This window comes from Oncorhynchus tshawytscha, linkage group LG14 (genome assembly GCF_018296145.1).
Source record: "Oncorhynchus tshawytscha isolate Ot180627B linkage group LG14, Otsh_v2.0, whole genome shotgun sequence".
Taxonomy (NCBI): domain Eukaryota; kingdom Metazoa; phylum Chordata; class Actinopteri; order Salmoniformes; family Salmonidae; genus Oncorhynchus; species Oncorhynchus tshawytscha.
The window spans coordinates 37,488,445-37,505,073 of record NC_056442.1 but is presented as its reverse complement, the minus strand read 5'-3'; the positions used below and the strand labels follow the sequence as shown (position 1 = coordinate 37,505,073).

At 44.4% G+C, this 16,629-nt stretch overlaps 1 pseudogene; it reads left to right on the top strand.

The window, feature by feature from the left end:
• The first annotated feature begins 2,282 nt into the window (after positions 1–2,282).
• Positions 2,283–15,101, top strand: LOC121839163 (annotated as a pseudogene).
• Positions 15,102–16,629: the final 1,528 nt, after the last annotated feature.

The following is a 16,629-nucleotide window of genomic DNA, read 5'->3' as shown; positions in this document are numbered from 1 at the left end:
GCAGCGTCAATAGTGTTCCTCAGCTGACAGCCTGTGGTGCACTACCTGTCAGAAATCCCCAAAGTCACACTGAGGTAAGTGAAATAGATACTGTAAAAAAAAAAGAGCTGTATTTTGTTCAACAATAAATTCACCCAGTCAACATATTTCTGTGGTATCTACCATATACAGTACAATAGGACAAACATAGCATATTACCATAAAGATCCTGTATTTGATGAATAGTAGGATATTTATGATTAAAACAACATATAAGTTTGAGAAGTTGCATCGAGATTACATTTAATAAATGTTATACTACCAGTGGTGTAAAGTACTTAAGTAAAAATACTTTAAAGTACTACTTAAGTAGTTTTTTGGGGTATCTGTACCTCACTATGTATATTTTTACTCTTTTACTTCACTATATTCCTAAAGAAAATATTGTACTTTTTCCTCCATACATTTCCCCTGACACCCAAAACTACTTTTGAATGCTTAGCAGGACAGGAAAATGGTCCAATTCACTCACTAATGCCTGGTCATTCTGACTGCCTCTTATCTGGGGGACTCACTAAACACACATGCTTTGTGTGGTGCCGTCTGGTTTGCTTAATATAAGGAATTTGAAATGATTTATACTTTAACCTTAACTCTTGATACTTAAGTATAAAATCCAAATACTTTTCGACTTTTACTCAAGTAGTATTTTACTGAATGACTTTCAGTTTTACTTGAGTCATTTTCTATTAAGGTATCTTTACATTTACTCAAGTACTAGAATTGGATACTTTTTCCACCACTGTATGGGAAATATTGGTGTGTATCTCTTGGGACTTACTGTACCTATTTTACTAAGATTGTTTCTTCTCAAGCTATACCATAGGGAAATGTTTGTTTAATCCTTGTCAGTGCACTTAAATTCAGGTTGGTTGAAATATAACTATTCAAAGGAACAATTAGAAAACAACATTTTGCGATCTGTTTTTCTTATTTGAGATAATTAAGTCAATTTAATTGATATGCAATGAATATACTCTGAAGTGGAAAAACTGTTTGAATTACCTTGATGTATTTCTTGGTTCATTTAATCGAGGTAGTAGGTGTTTACATTTGAATAACATTCATTACACAAAATAAATTCTGTTTTACCTGCCAATTTAGTAAAGAAAGCAATCAAGATTACTGCCAAAACGGTGGGCATAAGCGTAAATGTAATACACTCCTACATTCCTGTAATGAGTGAGGGTTTACCATCAACACACATTGAAGGTTTACCATCAACACACCCACCCACCACCACCACAATGAGCTTGGTCATTGTACCCCTTGGTATTAAACCCACAGCCACACTAATTAACTTCCTAGTGATCTATGTGCTCTGCATAATTAATTTCCTCAAATTCCTCAAATTAGTGGGAGGATATAGTGGTCAGGAACAAGAGTGTCACTGAATCCCATCTCAAATTAGAGCAGGAACATGTTCATTACTTCATTCATTCTCCCATTTGGAGGAAAAGTATGAGCTACATAAGCTGCCCTAGATATTTCTCAGACCTAATTTCCTAAACGGATACATCATTTATGACTCCACACAGGCCATATTGGCTAACACAGTTAGCACTGCACAAACAATTTATAGATCACCCAGATTACTTGGAAATGAGCATATTACTATATTATATTCCAAAGTCGCACCTGACCCACAAATATTCTCCCCTTTCACCTCCATCTATCAATGGAATTAAGCTCTGTGAAGCGCCACTGAAATTCAATTGAGGAGTGACTCTTCTAAAGGAGGAGTGTAATGTAAATGCCTCACAACAGGGTATAGATCTTCACTCCTCACAGACTATACCGTCTATCTATTCTTAATCAGGTACATGGTCTTGTGGGCTATTAAATCTAACATGGCACTTCAGCTGTTAATGTGTTTGTTTACCCATCCCAGCGCAGTGCTACTTAAAGAGCGCCCACCCGCTGCCCGCTGCTGCTATGGGACCTCATTTACTCTACCCTTTGGTCTGTACTCTACTCTGTAAGTCCTGGATCCCGAGCCAGATCCTGCTTGCCATCTGGACAGCTCAGCATAGATTTATAGTTGCTCTCCTCATTTGGACCCACTGGTTTAACATGTGTTTGTCTCACTGGTTTAACATGTGTTTGTCTGGAGCTGACAAGCCTCTGTCGGCAATCAAAACAGATTTATACACAGATTTGGGGTAAGACGGAGAGAGATAAGCTTGAGTAGGTCACATTTCAAAAGCCTTCTCGACTCAGTTTTATGTATTGTTTTTTAGAGGATGAATCTTACAGTCAGATAGTACATGTTTCTTACAGCTTCCCAATCAACGAAGACGGTCACGCCTCATGTACCATACCAGAGAATAATTCAGTGGAATTCAAACACTTTACTACTCCTTTAGGTTAAATGGAAATGTGTCATTGGTTTCCATTATAACTCAATCATGATTGTATCACAACACCCCAATGTCACCCACATTCCCCGACCACCATGCTTCTGACGCCCATGTCTCTATGTCTGTCCTTGTCAGTGCTGGAGGCCTGGGTGCAGCTGGAGCCCAGAACCATCACGGTGCTGCGAGGTTTGGATCCTCAATAGTGGCTCTGTGTTGACCATTTCAGCCCAGTATGGTATTCTCTCAAACAACCCCAATGCGACTGCCATAAACCGCTCCACCAATCAAGTCTTTAGCTGGGAATTTGTCCTGAGGAGAGTCCGATCTGTTTGTTCAAGTTTTGTGTGCTTTTCTCATTTGGCTGTCCTTGAGCTGGCTGCCTACTGGCAGGATGACAGTGTTCAGTATGGCAGAGAAACAAAGGATAACAGAAAGGAAAACACGACACTGCTGCTCATGCTCCCAGGTGATATTTATTTATAACGGTCTTCATCAGGCATCCATATCCCAGGTGGGGGTGGAAGGTCCCATATATAGGGGCAGTACTTAGTGACAAAATGTCAAAATTATCGTGTGCCCTAATTGAATATTGTTTGTGTATATACAGTATATATTACTGTAAATATGGATCACATTCCTTGTGTATGATCATATATTTTGATGAATTGAATGTTAATAATGTGAACCTAAGTTAGATATTTTTTACCTCCTGTTTCAAGAAGTGATGTCACTAAGTACTGCCCCTATATATAGGACCTTCCATCCCCACCTGCGATATGGATGCCTGCTGAAGACCTAAATATCACATGAGCATGAGTAGCCTGCAGCGTTTTCCTTTCTGTTTTCCATGAGTTTGCCTACAACTCCAGCACCTGCAGAAAGTACCTGGATATGCGTGTGGTTCAGCTTTTGTAGAGAAACAAAGGAGCCACAGTTACAGTACTGCAGAGGTTTTTCAAGAGAGGATTTCAAAGGCCAGCTGGGAAGTGGGATTTTTGTTTTCTTATGGGCTCTCTCTCTCTCTCTCTCTCTCTCTCTCTCTCTCTCTCTCTCTCTCCTTGTCTCTCACACATGTGTGCACACTCACATGTACATGAGCATACACACACAAAGAAAACAAAACAGGTGGAACCCCTTTTGAAAACAATGGCAGAATGAAAGAAGACAAAAAGGGGGAATTTAACCTTGACTAGGAGAAGAAAAGCAGAATAAACAAAAGTTGAACCTAATCCTTGATGATGCCACCCATACACTCCCTGACACTAGAGACAAAAACTCAATGTTTTCCTAAGCCATATTGGCTTGTTGCTTTAATTGAAAACCTTTGTTTACATTTGTTTGAGGTTTCATGCATGCAGCAGATCTTCTCAAATTTTTCTCAAAGCAGCTGATTTAGTTGTTGGGCATCGAGCCAGGTGTATATCAAAGAGGAGGACTGCTGCAGTGGCTATTTTGATGGGCTGTATGACATTGTTGATGCCAGGGTTGAAGGGTGTGGGATGGGAATCGATTGGGCCAGGTATAAATACAAGGTGAAGGGAACTGTCCTGAGCACCAATCATGCACCACCCGGGATTTAGAGTCTGTGATCCCTCACCTGATATGCCCTCCCTCTATCCCTGTATTCCTCTATTGCTCTATCCCTGCTTCCCTTTCCCCCCGCTATCTCTCTTTCCATATCTTCGACTTGGATGCCGATTAAGGCAGCCCCCCGCACCTCTCTGATTCAGAGGGGTTTGGGTTAAATGCGGAAGACACATTTTGATTGAATGCATTCAGTTGTACAACTGACTTTCCCTATTCCCCTCTGTCCCTCTGTCCATGTTTCCCTTTTCCCCTCTATCCCTCTGTCCATGTTTCCCTTTTCCCCTCTGTCCCTCTGTCCATGTTTCCCTTTTCCCCTCTATCCCCCTGTCCATGTTTCCCTTTTCCCCTCTGTCCCTCTGTCCATGTTTCCCTTTTCCCCTCTGTCCCTCTGTCCATGTTTCCCTTTTCCCCTCTGTCCCTCTGTCCATGTTTCCCTTTTCCCCTCTGTCCCCCTGTCCATGTTTCCCTTTTCCCCTCTGTCCCCCTGTCCATGTTTCCCTTTTCCCCTCTGTCCCTCTGTCCATGTTTCCCTTTTCCCCTCTGTCCCTCCCCTCTGTCCATGTTTCCCTTTCCCCCTCTGTCCCTCTGTCCATGTTTCCCTTTTCCCATCTATCCATCTGTCCATGTTTCCCTTTTCCCCTCTATCCCTCTGTCCATGTTTCCCTTTTCCCCTCTATCCCTCTGTCCATGTTTCCCTTTTCCCCTCTATCCCTCTGTCCATGTTTCCATTTTCCCCTCTATCCCTCTGTCCATGTTTCCATTTTCCCCTCTATCCCTCAGTCCATGTTTCCCTTTGACCCTGTTTCCAGTATGCAGATAAACTCTGTTCCACAAGGGCTAAAGGTGTGGAGAGATTCAGTGTCAAAATAGTTATCTGAAATTGTTATCTCTATCCCAGTGAATCATCTCCGAGAGTTTGCTGGGGATACCCTGCATGCCACAAAGAATACTCAACTAGAAATGAAGAAAGATGACGAATGATAAGCTGTTATGGACAGTAGCAATGCTAGGAGGTATTGCTCATATCTCTTCTACATTTTTCATATAATCTTATTATAAACTCCACTCATATTGGAAAGTTGGACCGAAGACAAATGGGTTGTAAACAATACAAGCTGAGAAATGTATAATTCACTTTTTGATAAAAACACAAGTATTGTGTTAATGATGTTTACTCTGGAATGTTTTAGCATAAAAATGAATGAGATGGTTATGATGATGATGTGTAAAAAAAATAGCATGATGATGACATATCGGGTGATGAATCTTTATTACACCATAGAGGATATTCATGTATTCCCCTTTCCTCTCTCATTATTCAGCTAATTTCACCCTGCTGCAAACTGAGAGCTCAGCTAAAAGCCTGAGCAATGTCCTCCATGCAAAAAGGAAGGAACAAAGCAATGACCCATTGCCTTCAATATATTACAGGAGGAGTCCTCCTGTATTGCCAGAGCTACACATTATCACTGACGTACACTGAGTATACCAAACATTGGGAACATCTTCCTAATATTGAGTTGTCCCCATTTTTTCATCAGAACAGCCTCAATTTGTCTGTGCATGGACTCTACAAGGTATCGAAAGCGTTCCACAGGGATTCTGGTCCATGTTGACTCCAATGCTTCCCACAGTTGTGTCAAGATGGCTCAATGTCCTTTGGCTGGTGAAGCATTCTTGGTACACATAGGAAACGGCCGAGCGTCAAAAACACAGCGGCATTGCAGTTCTTGACACAAACCGTTGTGCCTGGCACCTATTACCGTACCCCTTTCAAAGGCATTTAAATCTTTTGTCTTGCACATTCACCTTCTGAATGGCACACATGCACAATCCATGTCTCAATTGTCTGAAGGCTTAAAAATCTTTCTTTAACCTGTCTCCTTCCCTTAGGGCTCCTGAGTGGTGCAGTGGTCTAAGGCACTGCATCTCAGTGCTAGAGGTGTCACTACAGACACCCCGGTTCATATCCAGGCTGTATCACAAAGTCCCATAGGGCGGTGCACAATTGTCCCAGCGTTGTGCGGGTTTGGCCGGTGTATGCAGTTGTAAATAAGAATTTGCCTAGTTAAATAAAGGTTCTTAATGTTTTATATACTCAGTGTATGTAACCACTACCCATTAACACTAGTGCATGGTGGATCAAGCCCTCCAGTGTGGATGCAGAGGATCTCAGAGCCTTTGAATTAATTGTGCATCTAGGCCTTTTCCAGTTACCCATCAGCAACTCTGCTGGTGATTTGTGGCCCGTTGGTCCATTGGAGGAGAACTACAAATCTCCACTGGAGACTGGTCTCACCCCTTATGAATATGATGCAAACACGCCCACACAGAACATACATACTGCTGGCAGACACACAAACATACATGTATGAACATACTGTACACACGCACACTTTTTTTACATGAAGAAATCAATATGCCTGTATGGGGTTGTTGAATATGAACAGATTGTGCTGCAGCCGAGGATGAGGCCACTTTGATGTAAATCAGAGGCGAGTGAGCGTGCCTTTGGTGATTGGGCTGGAGAGGCGCAGTGTGCTGGACAGACAGACAGACAGACAGACAGACAGACAGACAGACAGACAGACAGACAGACAGACAGACAGACAGACAGACAGACAGACAGACAGACAGACAGAGCTACTAGTGCTGTTGGAGAGAGACAATACTGCTCATCCTAGCAGAAGGCGCCCATACTTCTTCCAGATTAAAGGCTGTCCCTCAGAGTGGCAATTTCACTGCCAAGGGCCCTGTTGAAAAATCACAGGAATTAAAAAGAGTTGTACTCCTCACCAGCATCATCTCAGGGAACAGTCACAAAGCCTGTCTTAGATGGCTAGGCTTACTGTGATTAATGAACCTTATAAAACGTTATTTCAGAGATCACTTAGATTGGAATGATGGGGGAGGAGCCTCATGTTGTAAGGGACTGACTATCTTTCCTCAAATGTATCAATCTTCCATCCATAATTAGTTGCAGTAGTTTATTAGTCCATGGAAGTGAGACACTGTTTTCTTCTTCTGATCCTCTTTATTTTATTGCACTGCTGAGATTTTCAATGGGGAGACAGCATAATAAAAGTTTTATATCAACTCATATGATACCAAATCAAATATCAAGACGCAGCCTATAAGGAACAGGGGAAGCCATCATTGTGCACAGAACATTGAGAGCTTTGATCGTGAATCAACATAGACATGTAATTCAGTTAGACAAAGCGACAAAGCTTCAGTAATTATCAGTCTATCTATAGCAATTCTCTGCTGCACCCTCTGCCTTTCACTCTGCCAGACAATAGACTTCACAGAAGATAACGCCCAGTCTAAGTGGCTTATTTGGCTGCCAGTGTATGAGATAGGGGGAAAGAGGCATTCTCCCATCAGTCTTTTGAGACCTCGAGGCACACGATTGGTCATTTAGGAAGAGTAAGAAGCCTCTAAGTGAGCAGGTCAATTGCGATCAGAGAATCCCTATCCGTCTCAGGATACACTTGGCATGCATACAGTACACACGCATATGGCGTACTACACACAGCGCCTTCCTCTATTCCAGAAACACACAGTTATGCATGTGACCGAACCAGCTAAATACTACACACACTCTTGCAAAATAGCACAATGGACTAGAATGATCTGGCAAACTGTAAGAAATACAAACAGTACCCCAAAACGCTTTATCTTTTATTTCCAGAGAAGGGTAACGTGACCATCATGGGGGGAACGTGACTGTGCTGAAGGGGAAGAGGTCCTGTTCCAAGCAGAGGTCCTGTTGTAGGCTGGTACCCAGAGCTCAGTCTGACTTGGCTGGTGAATGGCAGAGAAGTGGACCAGGGTCAGTACAACATCAGCACTGAAGGGACTGTTGATGTGGAGTGCCTCCACAACCTGACCAGTAATTTCAGTGTCCAGGCAGCAGAGAGCTCTCATGTGGAGTGCCTAGCCTCTGTGTCTGCCCTCCTCATGCCTCAGGCCAGCAATGTGCATCTGACCATGGGTGAGAAACACAAAATCACTCGCTCTCTCTCTTTCCCTCTACTCAGAGCTGAGATTAGTCTACATCCTCATATTCATCAGTGAAAGCAGACTGTGGGGGTTTGTTATTGTTGATGAGAGGAATGACAAGAAAGGCATTGCAGGACAGACACATCTTTTATCACCATTGAAGTCATCCTACATAAATAGAGACTTGGGAGCTACAGGATTGTAAGGGATTTCCTCCTCTTCTTCCGAAGAGGAGAGGCGAAAAGGATCAGAGGACCAATATGCGGCGTGGTAAGTGTCCATGGTTCTTTTAATATGTAAACTTACACATGAACAACTGATACAACAAAACAAGAAACGTGTGAAACCCTAAACAGCCCTATCTGGTGCAAAACACAAAGACAGGAACAATCACCCACAAACACACAGTGTTACCCAGGCTACCTAAGTATGATTCTCAATCAGAGACAACTAATGACACCTGCCTCTGATTGAGAACCATACTAGGCCGAAACATAGAAAACCCCAAATCATAGAAAATCAAACATAGACTGCCCACCCAACTCACGCCCTGACCATACTAACTAAATACAAAACACAGGAAATAAAGGTCAGAACGTGACAGTACCCCCAAAGGTGGGGACTCCGGCCGCAAAACCTTGACCTATAGGGGAGGGTCTGGGTGGGCGTCTGTCCGCGGTGGCGGCTCTGGCGCAGGACGCGGACCCCACTTCACCATTGTCTTAGTCCGCCTTATTGTCCGCCTCCGTGGCTTTCTCACCATGGCCACCCCTCTCAATGACCCCACTGGACAGAGGGGCAGCTCGGGACAGAGGGGTAGCTCTGGACAGAGGGGCAGAAGCTCTGGACAGAGGGGCAGAAGCTCTGGACAGAGGGGCAGAAGCTCTGGACAGAGGGGCAGAAGCTCTGGCGCCTCTGGACTGAGGGGCTCTGGCGCCTCTGGGCTGACGGGCTCTGGCGCCTCTAACTCCGGACAGGCGGGAGGCTCCGGCCGCAGCGCCGGACAGGCGGGAGACTCCGGCAGCGGCGCCGGACAGGCGGGAGGCTCCGGCAGCGGCGCCGGACAGGCGGGAGGCTCCGGCAGCGGCGCCGGACAGGCGGGAGGCTCCGGCAGCGGCGCCGGACAGGCGGGAGGCTCCGGCAGCGGCGCCGGACAGGCGGGAGGCTCCGGCAGCAGCGCCGGACAGGCGGGAGGACCTGCAGGAAGGAGACGGAGAGACAGCCTGGTGCGTGGGGCTGCCACAGGAACCACCAGGCTGGGGAGACCTTCAGGAGGCTTGGTGTTAGGAGGAGGCACCTGAAGGACCGGGCTGTGGGGAGCACTGGAGCTCTGGTGCGCAACCTTGGCACCACTTCCCCAGGCTGGGCAACTCCTCTAGCCCGGACCCTCCAGAGTGCAGGCACAGGTTGAACCGGGCTGTGGATAAGCACGGGAGATCTAGTGCTCACTACACGCACCTCTCCCCTAGGCTCCACTCCCACATTTGCCCGGCACGAGCGGAGCGCAGGCAGAGGACGCACTGCACCCTCCCAGCGCCCCGGAGACACAGCACGCAGAGCCGGCGCAGGATAACCTGGACCAAAACTGCGTACTGGCGACCAGACCCGCTGAGCAGGCACCATACGCCCTGGCTCAATGCCCACACTCGCATGGCACTTTCGGGGGGCTGCCCTATAGCGCACCGGGCTATGGACACGCACTGGCGACACCGTGCGCTTAACCGCATAACACGGCGCCTGACCAGTAATGCGCTGCTTATCATAAGCACGAGGAGTGAGCTCAGGTCTGCTACCTGGCTTAGTACCACACCTCGTCTGCCCCCCCCCAAAAAATTTTTTGGGGGCTGCCTCTCCTACCTGTCGCACTGCCGTGCTGCCTCCTCATATCGCCGGCTCCTCTCTCCGGCTGCCTCTGTTCTCCTAGTTGCCTCCACCTGTTCCCATGGAAGGCGATCCTTTCCCGCCAGGATCTCCTCCCAGGTGTAGCAACCCTTGCCGTCCAATACATCCTCCCATGTCCAGGAGTCCTGTGATGCTGGCCGCTGTTGTTGCCGCTGCTGCTGCTGTCGTCGCTGCTGTTTACCACGCCGCTTGGTCCGAGTTGGGTGGGTGATTCTGTAAGGGATTTCCTCCTCTTCTTCCGAAGAGGAGAGGCGAAAAGGATCAGAGGACCAATATGCGGCGTGGTAAGTGTCCATGGTTCTTTTAATATGTAAACTTACACATGAACAACTGATACAACAAAACAAGAAACGTGTGAAACCCTAAACAGCCCTATCTGGTGCAAAACACAAAGACAGGAACAATCACCCACAAACACACAGTGTTACCCAGGCTACCTAAGTATGATTCTCAATCAGAGACAACTAATGACACCTGCCTCTGATTGAGAACCATACTAGGCCGAAACATAGAAAACCCCAAATCATAGAAAATCAAACATAGACTGCCCACCCAACTCACGCCCTGACCATACTAACTAAATACAAAACACAGGAAATAAAGGTCAGAACGTGACAAGGATTTGGTACGTTCACTGTGTTATGTTGCATACTGAGTTTCCCCTCTGTGGTTTAGGTAATCTTGAATTACATTCAATAGTGTAAACAAAAGACAAGACACTCTCCCTTCCACAATCACAGCAAATGCTGATAATAGATTGCATCAATTAAAATATTAAATGAAGAATTACATTTCTCTTTGGGACTAAACCTCATAAATGACCTTCTTAGTTTAGTTGCAGAGGTCCTGGTGGAGAATGTATGCGACGACTGCACTGTTCTAATTGCGGATGACAAAGGAGATGATTGTGGACTACAGGAAAAAGAGGACCGAGCACACCCCCATTCTCATCGATGGGGCTGCAGTGAAGCAGGTTGAGAGCTTCAAGTTCCTTGGTGTCCACATCACCAATGAACTATCATGGTCCAAGCACACCAAGACAGTCGTGAAGAGGGCGCAACAAAACCTATTCCCCCTCAGGAGACTGAAAAGATTTGGCACAGGTCCTCAGATCCTCAAAAGGTTCTACAGCTGCACCATCGAGAGCATCCTGGTATGGCAACTGCTCGGGTAGGGTAGTGCAAACGGCCCAGTACATCACTGGGGCTAAGCTGCCTGCCATCCAGGACCTCTATACCAGACGGTGTCAGAGGAAGGCCCTAAAAATTGTCAAAGACTCCAGCCACTCTAGTCATAGACTGTTCTCCAATAGGCTTCTAAACAGCTTCTACCCCCAAGCCATAAGAGTCCTGAACATCTAATCAAATGGCTACCCAGACTATTTGCATTGACCCCCCTTTTTACTTGCATGTACATAATACCTCAACTAACCGGTGCCCCCGCACATTGACTCTGTACTAGTACCTGCCTGTATATAGTCTCGCTATTGTTGTTTAACTGCTCTTTAATTACTTGTTACTTTTATCTCTTATTCTTATCCATATTTTTTTTTAACTGCATTGTTGGTTGGGAGCTTGTAAGTAAGCATTTCACTGTAAGGTCTACAGCGGTTGTATTCGGTGCATGTGACTAATAAAATGTGATTTGATTTGAGTAGCCTCAGTGTCCGCCATCCTCCTGCTTCTGTGGATGAGCATCTGCACTGTCCTCTGTTACAGATGGAGGAGAAGAGCAAGTAAGCGCCTTTCTTTTCTTTTTGTACCGCTCAGTGAAAAATGTCCACCCCCCCCCAACCCTCACGGGAACAATGATTAAAGTATAATGAAGGAGTTAGGCGGTCACGCGCAGTGATTCTGCAATGTGTTCCACGCCTGCATCGGCAAGGGCATAGGGTTTTTGAACGTATACAGAACGTCCGCTGTCAGCAGAATGCTCCAGTTCTAAAGTGCTGGCTTTGGCTTGGCCTAACCCCCCCCACCTGTCCACAAAACACAGGAGCACCACCATGGAGAGACAGTTGTCCAGGAGAGACACACACCTGGTGGTCACTATGTGGAAATGCAGTTATGCTGTCACTAAGTAACACAGGTAAACATACTCATGAATATGGGTGAGAATGTCATTAGGCAGGAATTAGCATATTCTGAGAGTTATGTCAATCATCAAACAGTCTTATGATCTGGTGTTACAAATACCAAGACAGATTCATAATGACTCTAATAGGGGCCACAACCCACAAACATGTCTCTGAAGTGACCCCCAAAAATCTTAAACTTCCCACCTCTGGGATTAATGTCTTACTGAGTTACCGGCTGACAGTGAATAGAAGGTTTTGTGAGTCTTTGGCGGCTTTCAGAGTAGAGACGGATGGTGAGGAGTTTCTGGAGAGCCATCTCAGAGGGGATCGTTGTTGTGTGCGACGAGGCGTCCGTCTGGCTGTTTGTGTACGATAACAAAACCTGCCCCTGAGTCATGCATTAGACTGCTCTAATCCCTGTGACTGATTTCAGACCAGTGCAAACCAGGGCCATGATTTGGGAGCTGTAGGATTATCTTAATAAAGCAGGTGTGCCCTCCTTAGTACATTTAGAGTATTCACCCAAAGGTCTGATATCTTTTTCACTGTCCTTGATTTGGTCCAGTTCCTTTCCCCGATTTCCTTACTATAACTCCCGTAACTCAGGATTTTTCACATTTAACAAAATGGCATGACTCCAAGTCAGTACTGCTCTCAGTTGGCAAATCCAACACACTGAAGAGTAATGCATGCATTGCAATTATTCAGACAGAATGGGGATTAAATATATTCACCTTAATAACGTTGGACAGTATGGGTTTAAAACATCAAGACAGAGGCAATTTCTCCTCCTGTAAAGAGTCTGGTTTATCCTTCTCCTGGGTCAGCACCATCTGTACCGCCATTGTTATAGGATTGTTTTGGCTCTGGCCAGGACCTTGGGCTAAGAAAGGTAATGATGCTGTGTGATAAGATTCATTAACAATCAGCTCAGGCTTTCACTCTAACATTGCTAAAGTGACCTCAGGCTTGAGTGAGTGTGTGCTGGCCCAAAACTAATTAACGCTGCATTTACAGCTAGCATACATACACTCTTAGAAAAAAGGTTCTATCTAGAACCTTAAAGGAACACTTTTTGGTTGTAGGTAGAACCCTTTCTAAATGGAACCCAAAAGGGTTCTACCTGAAACCAAAAAGGGTTTAACCTGGAACCAAAAAGGGTTCTCCTGTGCGGACAGTCGATGCTGTGGTCTATGCAACCACAAGCAAGGTCAGGATTACTGTATTAATCTAGAGTGAGCATTGAGACAGTGAAAATCCTGTACGATAGCTGTAATATAAATTCACATAAGATATTGACTGTTGTAATTTTCTGTATTTGCTTGTCTTTCAGAATCAAGCCAACTGGAGACTATAAAGTGAGCATTTGACGCTCTTTGTGCCATTCTTTCCAACCTCTCAACCTGCTTGTTAATGTAGGATTATACAATATTTGAAAAGGTACAGACCTTGGCATTTCTTTATTGGCAAGAGCTGCCGAATGAATATCCAGGATCAAGTATGGCTACTTGAGAGGATATGACTAACCATCCATGAACTGACTTATTGGAAACATTTGTGAGAGGGTGCTAATATAGTGTCATCCTATTCATTCAAAATTTCATTAGTCCTTTACACAAGTTACTGCTGGCACTCTGCATAAATCTTAGTAAATAAGTCTACCCAAAGGCATGTATTTAAATGTCTCTGAGTCTGCCTTGTGTCTGAGAAAGATACTGGGATTTTATAGTTAATTAAAATAAAGAATTGAGAATAATTATTTGGAACATTAGATGGTTATTAGATTATAACATCCACATTAAAATTGAAACTCTAGTTTACCCCCCCAAAGAATATTTGAACTTGAATGTGCTACTGTGTATGTATTGCAATATCCATGTATTTCTGTTTCATTGACTTCCATGTGGATATCAGTACAAACAATTGAAATGCATGACAATATGTACAGTACATTCAGAAGACTCATTCAGAAGACTTTGTATAGGTATGGAATGGGACACTTTCTATATTTCTCAGTCCTGGCCTGTGGAATTGAAAGCAGGTGTGTGCTGTGGGTGGAACTTCCTAACACTTGTCCCCAGCAGGCAGGTTACCAGTCTCTCAAGGGGGACTTGAAACAAAGTCCAGTCACAGTTTATCTCTTCTCTCATGAAGTGAGGGCAATGATAGTGATGTCAAAGCATTGTTGTATCCAGGATATGCCGTGCCAACGATGATTCTGCAAGTACGCTTCTGTATGTTCTTGAGTTGTTCAGAGAGGACTTGAGTCAATGAGCTGTGCCAAGCTGGTGCGGCATATTCTAGGCAGGGTCAAGCATAGCTAGTAGATCTAGTTTTATACCATTTGTCAGCAGTTTTAATGTCCCTCATGATACGATTTTACTACTGAAGCAGCGAACACGCTGACTTAAGAGTGGTTAAGTCTAAATTAATTGAATAATGACATTGGATTTTTCGTAGGTATCAGCTTGTACACCGGCAAGACAATTGATAGTACCAATGTAAAGCTCACAAAACTGTTGATTCTTTCAAGGTTGCACCATTTTCCTTTTGTAGGGTAGGAATTGGTCACATTTTCTATTGGGCTGTTACTCTGGTTATCCACAGGATAGACAAATCACAGAGTAGGAGAAGCTCTGTTGCCAAGGCAACAGGGGGGGAAGGTCAACCTGGGATACACCACAAAGGGCCACTCAGGTGAGAGTCAGTGTGACAAATACCCCTGCTCCTCATTAGGACACATTATCTTCAACATCTAATGAGATCAGTGAGGTATGTTGGCATAGAAAAACAGATTGGATAGGCTATTTTATTTGATATGTGATTTTTGTTTGTTGTTAAAAGTATTATAGGCTACTAACAGTATTAGAGGCTATAATTGACTATGATGTAATCATAATGCCGTGTTCTATGTTGGAACCGCTGTACTATACTTCCTCCCCTGAGATTACAGTGCGGTACAGTGAAATGGTCAGGTCAGATGATGTCAGGTCAGTTAAACAACTATTTCTCTCTCGACAGAAGCTGGCCGCAGTGACCTCATCGTCACTGGGGGAACCCACAGCCAGATTAGCTCCATCAGCACTCACAAGCTAAGGAGAGGGAGAGAGCAAATTACCGCAGTTGAATAATGCAGTCAGTCTCCATACTGCAGCCGGAGCCCCTGACACCTCCCAGGCTCTCACATTGACGGGGACTGCAGGGATTACCAACATCCTCCCCTGGCCGGGGGACAGTTAACTCTCAATGGCTGTATTTGAATTGACATCCTATTCACTATATAGTGCACTAGTTTTGACCAGGGCCCATGAGTCACTCATAATGCTGAACTTGACACATTTATGAAATTGCTTATTCCAGTTACTAATATAAGCATGCACCCATTAAGAGAATTACTGTAAAAACTGTTAAATCCACTTGGATTGATGAGGAATTGAAAAATTGCATGTTTGAATTGGAATGAGGCAAAGGGTATGGCAAATAAGTCTGGCAGCACAACCGACTGGCATGCGTACTGCAAATTGAGATATCATGTGACTAAATAAAAATAAACTATACTATGAAACAAAAATAAATCATATAAAGAATTATAGTAAAAAGCTTTGGAGCACCTTAAATGAAATTTTTGGCAAAAGGCAAACTCGGCTCCATCATTCATTGAATCAGATGGCTCATTCTTCACAAAACCCATTGATATTGCCAACTAATCGAATGTTTTTTTTTCATTGGCAAGATTAGCAAACTTAGGTATGACATGCCAGCAACAAATGCTGACACTACACATCCAAGTATATCTGACCAAATTATGAAAGACAAGCATTGTACTTTTGAATTCCGTAACTGACTGTGGAAGAGGTGACTGTGGAAGAGGTGTCAATCAACACTGACAAGCCATTGGGGACTGACAACCTGGATGGAAAATTACTGAGGATAATAACAGACGATATTGCCTCTTCTTTTTGCCATTTCTTCAATTAAGCCTACTATAAAGTGTGTGCCCTCAGGCCTGGAGGGAAGCAAAAGTCATGTCGCTACCCAAGAATGGTTTACTGCCTCAAATAGCTGACCAATCAGCCTGTTACCAGCCATTAGTAAACTTTTGGGAAAAATTGTGTTTGACCAGATACAATTCTATTTTGTTCAGAGTTGCTGCATGATCACTAATGGTGATGGGAGAACGATATGGCAACTACACTGTCCTTAGATTGGTGCTGAGTTTATTTTGTCCCCTTGCATTGTCCTTGAAGTAACTTTGCACAAGGTCTCGTTTGACTGTGGATATAGATACTTTTGTACCTGTTTTCTCCACCATCTTCACAAGGTCCTTTGCTGTTGTTCTGGGATTGATTTGCACGTTTCGCACCAAAGTACGGTCATCTCTAGCAGACAGAACATGTCTCCTTCCTGACAGATATGACAGCTGCGTGGTCCCATGGCATTTATACTTGCGTATTATTGTTTGTGCAGATGACCGTGGTACCTTCAGGCGTTTGGAAATGGCTCCCACGGATGAAACAGACTTGTGGAGGTCTACAATTCTTTTTCAGAGGTCTTGGCTGATTTATTTGGATTTTCCCATGATGTCAAGCAAAGAGGCACTGAGTTTGAAGGTAGACCTTGAAATCCACAGGTACACCTCCAATTGACTCAAATTATGTC